An 11,318-nucleotide genomic window follows, 5' to 3' on the forward strand; every position below is an offset into this window, starting at 1 on the left:
AACGTGAAAAAAACCAGAAGGAAAACCACTGATAAAAATGCAGGTGGTACATGAAAACACAATGAAATTAGTAAACTTGAAAGACGAGCCCCATTTGAAAGAAGGAAAAATATCTAAAAAAAAGGCATCAGCTAATGAAGAACAGCTACATAAGCTAAGGAAAAATTTCTTCTGAAACATTCAGCAGTTGGTAAAGGAAAACGATGTTGGGGTCAATATGACAGGCACGCTGAACGTGCATTACGCCATCGTGGTGCGAAAAACCTAACATCCTAGGAGGGTTGATAAACTTGAAATAATAGCCTATATTTCAAAGAAGGAAAAATACATGAGAAAAAAGGCAGCAGCTATAACATTCAAACATAATACAAATACGAAACTTGAAAGAATAGCCTATGTTCAAAAGAAGGTAAAATCATCGATAAAAAAAATCACAACCATAATGTCCACTGTCAGCACAAAAAACAAGGTTGAAAGAACAGCATATGTTGAAAAGAAGGAGAAACCTTTGATGGAAAAGCCAGTATGTGCTACACAAAAACGCAATGAATTGATGAAACTTGAAAGAATAGCCAAGATTAAAAATTAGGAGAAATCTTCGATGGAAAATCAACACTTCACCAATGCCAACGACAACTACATTGCGAAACAAGTTACCATAATAATAAACACCCATGAATGAAATATTTGCTTTTTCATGTTTGATGTTATTTAACACGATTATATTGCTATACGACTAAACGTTCATTCGACCAAACACACTTTCAACCAAATAAGCTCAGTAACAAATGAGTTCAGATACCGAAATCTATAATATTTTTTTGCGCTTAAATCTCTTTTCATGGGTTAGTGCCTTTCGACCAGATGTCCATTCGACTAAATGTCATATGCTTCGTCTTCCACAAAATGGGTTTCGACCAAATGTCCATTCGACCAAATGTCATTCGACCAAATGTCATTCGACTAAATGTCCTAAAGCCTAAAAATATATTGGGTCCATTTGTATGCCAGTGGACTCCCAAATAGCAACACATAGAAATACTCGTAATATTATGAAGTGCAACAGACACAATCGTGAAAGAATTATGCCGATGGAGTGAAGTGAAACAATAGTAGAGTCTGTAGACCTTGAAGGTCCTAATTCGAGAATAGTTTGGAATGTCTGGAATATTTCATCAATGTACCAAAAGCATTATAATTATACAACGAGGCTCGATCAGCAGTATATACTACATTCCACGAATATTTTTCACATTTAATGCATGATACAGTATGTAGTTATTGTAACCCAAACTTCAAAGTGTATTGGAGGCCATTTTCCACAATATCGAGTTACTCATAGCATTGTAAGGTCTAATGGACATCAACGTGACCATATTTCTTGAACAGAGTGAACACAAATGAAGGTAGATGTTGTAGATCTTAAGGAAATGAATGCCAAAGTAGTTGGATGACCTAGATCACCCAATTCATGTACCATGAATTTTCGAGGGATGCTTTGAGGCTAGTACCGTAGACCATGTTTTGTGATCATTCATCGTGTATAAAATTTGGTTTAGAATGTTGGATTTATGACACAAATTTCGGAGTCCTTCGGAGGCCTAACCCGAGCAGAAGGGAATAACAACAGCATAAGGAGCTGTGTTATTTGGGCAAAATAACTGAATAATAAAAACGATTATTTCTAAGTTATTACCACAACATATTGTGTTATAAACTTGTCTGTCATAAGCGGCAAAATAACAAATTCCATAACAAAAAAATGTTCCTGGGAAACCATTTCAATAACTTGTTTTGTTTGTTTCAATAACAACTTAATAACAGTGAATTCGGAAAATATTTCAATAACAAATTTTGATAATAATATGTTATTGATAATAATCGGAAAGCAAAATTTGATATGATATCAATCTCGTTACTAAATAAGTTATAATACTTATTAGATAAAATTGTTCGCTTTGTCTCACAAGCCCGCCAATAACACGAGGTTCATCACTCTGACGTAAGAAATATTTTCAAATGATCGAAAAATACTATATTCAGCTTTTAATTCATTCTAAGAGATTTGAAGTCGCAAGATAATTGAACTTTAGTAATTACTATATTATCAAATACGACGAGCTCCGATTTCCACCTGTAATTGATAAACTGTTTTACTTTAATTGTTTCGGAGCACGGTTTTGAAATCAACACGTGTACTTGAAAAAGTTTGATCGACGATAGCAATTTGTGACTTTTGTTTTGTTTTTTTTCAGCATAGAAACTGAAGAATTTTTAGAATGCTCAACAGTGTTAGAAACGCGATTTATTGGAAGGAGCGAAACTTCTCGAAAGCAGCATACTGTTTTGGCAGCTTCAAGACTGCAAATAGTTCAATTTTATTAATTTGAATTACACAAGTATTTGCTTTACAACTTACATTTTAGTTCCATTATCTGTCTTCCAAAACGCAATTCATCTAACATCTTCAATTATGCACCATTAGTAACTATCTCGTAGCTATATTCAGCGAAGTAACTTTCCTATATGACATCATATAACATTCTACATCTGTTCTGTCTGTGACAGAATATAACGAAATCCAAATACTATTCAACGGAGAACTCGGGACTCACTAAACACGGAAGGAAATCGTTTGCCCATTTCCAACACAACAGTTTTGCAGAAAATTTTTGGGATATTGGAAATATTGTACAGATTATTACAATTTTTCTGACAACTTTGTTTTAATTACTCCGATTTTTCAATGGATTCAAGAATTATGTCGAATATTCCTCCTGGATTCTACAAGGATTTCATTAAAAAAATTTCTATAATTTCTCCTAATCAGAGGAAGGATGATTCCTACAGGACTTTCACCAGAATTTGTTGCAATTTTTTTTCTAAAATTCCTCTATTTATTTCTCTAAGGTTTCCGTCCAAAACTCCTTATATGTTTATCATGTAACTTTGTCATAAAATTCTTCTAGAAATTCGTCAACAGATTTGGTCATAAACTTTTCCATAAATGACTCCAAAAATATTCCAGAAATTTCTCCGGGAGTTCTTCTACGGAATCTTTCATGGATTTTCAAAGAATCTTCTAGACATTCTTCCAGAATACTGCATAGAATCCCTTCAAGGATTTCTTCAGAATTCCTTGTGATCATTAGTCCTGAAGTTCATCTTAACATTTCTCTGAAAATTTCTTTGAGGATTTCACCAGGAATTTTTCAAAAGATTCTGCCAAAAATTCTAATAATTGCTCAGAAGAATTACCTTCGAAATTTCTAAGAAAATTACGCGAGGAGTTCTCTTGAAGACTTCTCCAGGGATTCATCGAAAGTTCCTCCAGAACTTCCAAGTGCTTATCCGAAAATTATTTAAGGAATTCTTAAAAGGGGTCGTTCAGAAATTTACTTCTTAACTGAATACAAAAATTTAACAACACAAAAGGACAGGTCATAATTGTGGAATTGTTGCTGTGATTTCAAATCTTGTTACTGTTGTGCTATTGCTGATAAGTCGATCAATACTACAATAATAACTAAACTTGTACTTCAACAAAACATATTATGTAAATGTAATTTAGTTAATGTACATCAATAGCTTGATTATAACAAAATGAGATTGTCCAACAAAATTTGTTATGGAAAAGCTATACCATGATAATTTAATAATAACAAAACAAGATATAAAAACAGGATATGTGATTTCGTAGTTATTAACTTGATATTCTCCTCTGCTCGGGAAGAATAGCTCTGAGATTTTAACTTCAATAGACTATGATGGGTAAATACGCTGCATGTCAAGGGTCAGTGAAAACTATTGATGATTAGCAAAACGATGAAATTTGAGCAAAAACATGTACAATTTACAAAAAAAAAGCTTTTCGGCCACTAGTAAAAGGGAGGAGGTACCATGCATTTATTAGCACAAATATTCCCCTTGACTATAAAAATGACTCCAGGGTAAAACAAAGAAGGTATTGCAATTTTACCAAAAAAAGATCGTCCTGGTTCTTACGGGTTAACCATAAAAATACGTTGATTGTTTTACTTCTGCAACAAGTTGAGATTGTTCATTTTTCTACACGACGAATAACATAAAAATGCTAGTTCTTTTTTTTGAAAGGGAGTAAAGCTGTGAGCCCCAAAATAAACCAGCCTAGGGTAAATGATCTCGTGAACAAAGAAAAAAAAAATGAACAACAGCTATTCATGTTATTCTATGCGCGTTGCAACAACTTTTATTTTGGGTTTTGTTCGGAAGTTCATTTGAAAGAATCTCTACAAATTCGAAGCATATTGTTACTTGCAGTACATATATGAAAATAAGTATTAAATCTTATATGTGAGCTCTACTTTAAAAAGTCATTTCCAATTTTAACTGATCTCATCATCAGCAAGGTTTGGATGATCTGGGACAGCTCTAACATACAAGAAATGTGATTGAATTGATCTAATATGTCTACTGCAATACTCTACACTAAGTTTGAAATGCAGCCGATGCAAGCTCGTGTCCAAGAGAAGAGTTTAGGGGGTTAAACCCTTAACATTTCCGAAATTCCACGAACTAGGTGCCACCCCGCCTTAACGAAAACTACGAAAAACCCTTCCCTCGCCTGCTTTTCTTGTGCACGAGCCTAAACCGATGATTTGCTACGGATTGTATATATGAAGGCCTTAACCATATGCTATTACAAGTGACCTCAGATATCCCTGACGCACTAGAAATATGTCTCCCATTATTAGCATTGCATGTATAAATCAAATGAGCAAATTCTGATATTTGTGCACTTCTTTTGACAGACCATTACACATGCAAATTATATGTCTAATTTGCGGAATAGTTTGGATGATCCGGGAAGCTTCTAAGATGTATATTCAATTATCACGTGAATCAACTGATCTTCTATGACTACCAAAACGCGTTAAAGTGAGTTTAACGTGTAGCTGATGCTGCGTTGATTCAAAGACCTTAACTGTATAATATAAAAAAAGGTGCTGCAGATATCGCTGATTTACTGGAAATTTGTCTCCCACGACTTGTATTATAGGGGAAATAACCTATTCTCACCGTTTTGTTCTCTTCGTCTTTGGGGTTTTTTTGAAACCTATTGAACTCAGAGTTGGTCTCAAATCCTTCCCAACTAAGCTGAATTATATGGCCTAGTTTCAGATAATTTAGCTGACAAAACCCCCCAATGACGAAGAGAACAAACCTGCCGATAATACCCATGGTCACCATATGTTTGAATCAAATTAGATAAATGCTGATATTAGTGCACTTGATAGGTCATTACAAATGAAAACCGTATATTTTAGCTTCAGAATGGTTTGGATGATCTAGAAAAGCTTTAAGTCATATGATATATGGTCAACTTATCATCTATGTCTACTGAAACACACTGCACCAAATTTTGAACGTGTAGGGTGCTTTGTTACGAGTGTAGATCTGAAGGCCTTAACCACATAATACTGAAAGGTGACCTCAGATATCTCTGATGCTCTGGAAACTTCTCTACCACGGCTTGCACTATGTGTCTGAATCAAATGGGCAAACTCTGATGTTTGTGCATTTCTGTTGATATACCATTTCAAATTCAAATCATATTTCTTAACTTCAGAATAGTTCGGATGAACCAGGATGCCTCTATGAAGTGTATACAAGTATCATATGATTCAACTGATCTTCTATGACTACTAAAACGCACTATACCAAGTTTTAAATGCACCCGATGCGTTATTACGGGTTTAGATATAAAGGCCATAACTCCAGAATGATTTGGATTGCCTAAGGCACAGAGAACAGACATCCAAGTCCAGTTCCGAAACTGTGTAAGGAATTTAACGGCCATTTGAAATCAGCAACACAAGTGGCAATTGCGTGGCGCTGCAATCGGTTAATTCCCAATACTAATTTAATTCACCACTTGAAATGTTTCAATTCACCACTGACTGTGGCAATATGGTGTTTGGTGGCGTTAGTGTTGTCATCGTGTATTGGTTTGCACCCTTACTCAAGTAAAGATTCAAATCCTTACACAACTTTCCGAATGAAATTTGTTCTAGCCTGGATGTCTGTTCTCTGTGCCTAAGGTATCGCCATTGATGTGCAGTTAGTCTTTCATACTCTGATTTACATGTATAGATCTAATGAAATCAGTTCTGACATTAATACATTAGTTTGATATAGTATTACAGGTAAAGGCCTTACAATCAGAATTCCAGAGCTGTTTTAAGTTGCCTAGAACATCGCCAGGTCATGACTACCATCATTTAATGTTTCAAAGTGTATATTTGAATGTTATTCAGCAAGTTCAAGTGATTTAAAAAGTAAACACAACTATTTGTATTCAGTAGACAAAGTTCAAAACTTCTGGACGTTTTGAATAACCTGGAGATCTATGTTACAGCTATAAAAGGACATAAGACATTTTTATCTAACAGCCCCAACCAAAACAAACAATATTGTGCAATTTCCATTGAAATATATCACATGTTCATAGAAATAAAACGCGGAATCGAATAAAGAACAAGTGGTGTACATTACATTTCCAGCTATATCTCCAAAATGTTCTAGCATAACATAATCTCCATACATGCATATGATAGCACAACTAATCCCTTTGATAAAAACATTTTGGTTTTGAAAATCCACCCACTGGGTCAAAAGCTATAGGTAAAAATATGCAAGAAAGTTGTCCACATCCTTTAAGGGTTAAGCATGGAAATATTTATTTTAAGCAATCAAAAGGTTAATTGGTCAATTAACATCTAAATTAACGACTCATGCAAAATATTTCCTTTTACCACATCGAATTTGATAGTTTTAAGCGATTTATGTTAGGTACGATATTTCCTATACAAGTCACCCTCCAAAAGTTGCATGCAAGTTTTCATACTAACATAAAATGCTTAAATCTATGAAATTTGATTAGGTAAAACGATATACTTTGCATGAGTCGTTAATTAAAATGTTAATTGACCAAATAACCTTTTAGTTGCTTCAAAAAATATTTCCATGCTTAATGACTTGCAGTCAAAAAAGCCCAAAATCGCATATTTTGCCCTATGAATTGAGGTATAGCTCAAAATTGAGACGTGTTGGAGCAAATTTGAGCCCGGATTCGGATTCAGCGGATTTGAAGAACTTAACTATTAGACAGTTTGGAACTTTTAGAATATCCCAGAATATAAAACACCTTTTGTCATTCTTGACGAAAGTGAAAAGATTATATATATGAACGTAACCCATATTCAAAATAAGCTTTTAGAACAACTGGTATTTCAATTATTACCACCACAAGACGGCAAGACAAAGTTTGCCGGGACAGCTAGTTTCTAAATAAATTTCTAACATAAACATTTTGAAATTTTTTAGAATTTTAAAATTTTTATTTTTTAGCGTGGGCGAAATGTAACCACAGAGAACAGACATCAAGGCTAGAACAAATTTCATTCGGAAAGTTGTGTAAGGATTTGAATCTTTACTTGAGTAAGGTTGCAAACCAATGCATGATGACAACACTAACGCCACCAAACCACCGACGAACCGACGTGACAGTAGTGATTCAAAACTGTCCCCCCCAAATTTAACGGTCGACCAGCGAAGCGAGCGAACGCATCTGTCAAATCAGCGCAGACACGAACCTCTTCCTATATGAATACACGGGGGTTTGGAATCATGCTACCAAAACAACGCGAACCGTTATAGAGGAGGCGGTAGTGTTCGGCTATTTTTCATCATGGCGTCGGGCACAACAAATTTGAATTTATTTGTTCTAGCGGTTCGTCGGTTCGTCGGTGACCAAACACAACACGGCCATCGTTCGACAAAGACTTGCTCTATCGTTTTGTTAATGACATAATTCCGAACAAGGAAAAACTAGTAGCATACCGAATTGGTAACCTTGTCAATGACCATTGTGAAATCTGTTCTTGTACGGATAACAACGAGCATAGATTACGCAGTTGTTCCAAAACGGCAGACATAATTAATTGGACCAAAACAGTCATGAGGGATCGATTGAAAATTGTATTTGACCAGTTAGACGATTTACTCCAATGTAATATAGATGTTTCAGACGAACAGCAATGTGCGGGTTTATGGCTTGCATGCCATGCAATCGCATGGTGTTTGAGTAACACGACATCCAAAAGCTTGTTTTGTTTCAAAAAGTCAATACGAGAAATTCGGTGGAACAACCGGCATATGTTTAAAAAAAAACTTTGGAAATCTTTTGAATGTATGTTAGAATAAGAACTACTAACAGCAATGTACAATATGTAATAGATTTTATATGAACATGAAATAAACCACAAAAAAAAAAAAAAAAAACACCATATTGCCACAGTCAGTGGTGAATTGAAACATTTCAAGTGGTGAATTAAATTAATATGGGAAATTAACCGATTGCAGCGCCATGCTATTGCCACTTGTGTTGCCGATTTCAAATGGCCGTTAAATTCCTTACACAGTTTCGGAACTGGACTTGGATGTCTGTTCTCTGTGGTTCGTGATAGTTTAATACTAAACTCGAACAACTATATTTTCGAGTAAAATTCGGTTTGGAAAGAAAATTAATATTCGTGAATTAACTGCCAATTGAATTCAGTATTAGCGTGCCCTAACAACGTGGGCGGTTAGTCTGGAGCCAACTCGAGTAGTCCGTTGTGGATTCGACGAACCACTACTAGCCCGTGCAGTGCGGACATCCACCGTGCGAACATTGGCTGTCGGCGGCTCAAAGAATCGCCTTGCTCGTCTCGTCGATTTGAGTGCTCTCTCCGTGGTGCAAACGGGTGTCATCGCAAGCCAATAAGCAGCAAGGCGTCGGCCAAGCTTATCCACGGCCGATCACTCCACGCAACTAGGGTGATATCCCACGCTCCAATTATGTGCATCATATGTCACAGAATTTTACACTCTTTTTTAGATCTGTGTATCGACTATTCACTTGATAAACTCTCATCGGTTGAGAATTTCAACGAACCTTTTTGTGAGAGCAATACCACCAACGGGGTAATAATTTGATACAATGTATAATCAAATTGCATTCTCCATCTGAATCAGACTAGCCACCCAGACTTGCCATCCCATAAACTCGATGTTGACACAATTGATCACAACGGGCGATGCATAGAAACGCACTATTTTGCATTATTAGACAGAAAAAAACAGAACCATTTTGCATACCATCACCATCATGAACGTCGCCGCCGCTGCCGGAGTCTTTCTATTCGATCATTCAGGCGGCAGACCACCATCTATCTATCTGGTGGTAACTGAGATCCAATTTACAGCGCAACCAGCCATACAGCGAACCAACTCAGTTAAGTTCCAAGTCACGTCACGGAAAGCGCAGCGCGCATAGGGGTGCAACTGTTGTTGGTTGCACTTAAATCCGATTTCAACACACGTGCTTCAATTTAATCTTCCCTTTGGATCGAAATCAGCCGTCTCGGTCTCGCATCGTACGGTGGTGATGATTGTTCAATTGTCTCCTTGTAGATAATTAGCTTTTTTTCGTGTTGACAAAGTGCGCGATTGCCCACGATGAACGCGGCACATGTGTTCAATTGTGTCGCTCATCGCTAATTTAGCTCACACTTTTCGTTCTGAGGCATAGGCAGAAGATGATGATGCATGATGCACATGAGTGAGGAATTTGCATTTTTCGTTAGTTCGAACCCACTAATCAATGCAAGGCTTACAAACGATCTGGGTCTTGCGTAAAACAGCCACTACGCTGTCGTATTATTCCAATGGTATAATATCGAATTCCTTAGATAGACATCACACTTCGTAGACGCATGACATAGTGCATGGCACGACTTTGCCTCCCCTATCATGTGCTCCTTATGTGGAGAAAAGTGCAATGCAATCCTAAGACAATGGCATGTTTGAAATAATTGTATTACATGCAAATACATGTACGATGCCGCTGATGCCCGAGACGTTATGGATCCAAAAGTTTCAATACATAGTGGACGTGGAATGATAACATAACTTAAAACCAGCTAGAATAGGGAAACAAATGCAGTTAAAAGATTAGATAAACGATCAGGACGATGGCGAAACTGATGAGGGTGGATTTCTTTCGGAGGTACACGCACCTGGAAAAAGGAAGTCTTCTTCCCCGGGATTGCGCCGAAAGGTCTTTTTGAAGTCTTCCCTCAAAAGTTTGCCTAATGTCAAATGAGGCGGGCTGAACTTAAAACAACTCCGAAGAATCAGGTTCCTTTAGCTTCAGATCCATGTTGTAGCAAGAATCTGTTACCTCCGTCTCCGCTTGTTAAATAAACTTCAAAGAGAAATATTCGACAAGGTAGCAAGAAAAAAGCGACTTAAGTTCCTCGCAGTTCAAGCAAGTCTTCTAGACCCAAGCGAGGACTGTTTACTTTTAGGGTTCTCGTGGATCGCTTATATGAAGCCCTCAGCCTTCCAGAAACATTTAGAGGCATTATTGATATGCAGCCATTCCATAGAAAAACGATATAGTGCATCTCCGATTGTCGTGAAACTTGGTGGGCTTGTAGTTCTTCGGAAATAATTAGACCCGTATTTTTTTATTTCGTCATTAGGGTGACCAATTTTCATATAGGGTGGTCCAAAAAATCAAGGTTTTTCAAAACCAAAATTTTTCAAAAAATCGTAACTTTTGAACCATTTGACTGATTTTAAACTTCTTTTTTTGTTTGATAGCTATTGAATTGTAGTTTTCAGGAAAAATACGTTAAAGGGGCTAAAATTTAAAGAGTACTATAAAATATGTAAATATATTAGTTTTTTCACGTTTTCATGGTCTCGAGACCAAAGAGGTATCCTGGTTTTATATTTTTATCAGAAAATTCAGGAAATTTGGCGTAGCATATCAAAAAATCAGAGATGTATGTTTTTTAGTTTTTGAGATATAATTTTTTGAAAATAAAAGGTCAAATTTTCCCATACAAGACACTTTTTTAAATTTGATTATATTTTGATTCCTTACAATAATATGGATACCAAAACCACCAGGAATCACTTTAAAAAGCAATACTATGCATAGTTTTATAAGAATTTGCAATTTCAAGCAATTTTAGTGTAGCTAGTACTCAAATATATGACTCTCTATATTCAAAAAAATCATATCTCAAAAACAAAACAACATACATTTCTGATTTTTTGATATGTTACGCCAAATTTCCTGAATTTTCTGATAAAAATATAAAACCAGGGTAACTCTTTGGTCCCGAGACCATGAAAACGTGAAAAAACTAATATATTTGCATATTTTATAGTACTCTTTACATTTTAGCCCCTTTACCGTATTTTACCTGAAAACTTCAATTCAA

The sequence above is a fragment of the Aedes albopictus genome, chromosome 2, assembly GCF_035046485.1.
Source record: "Aedes albopictus strain Foshan chromosome 2, AalbF5, whole genome shotgun sequence".
Lineage (NCBI taxonomy): Eukaryota > Metazoa > Arthropoda > Insecta > Diptera > Culicidae > Aedes > Aedes albopictus.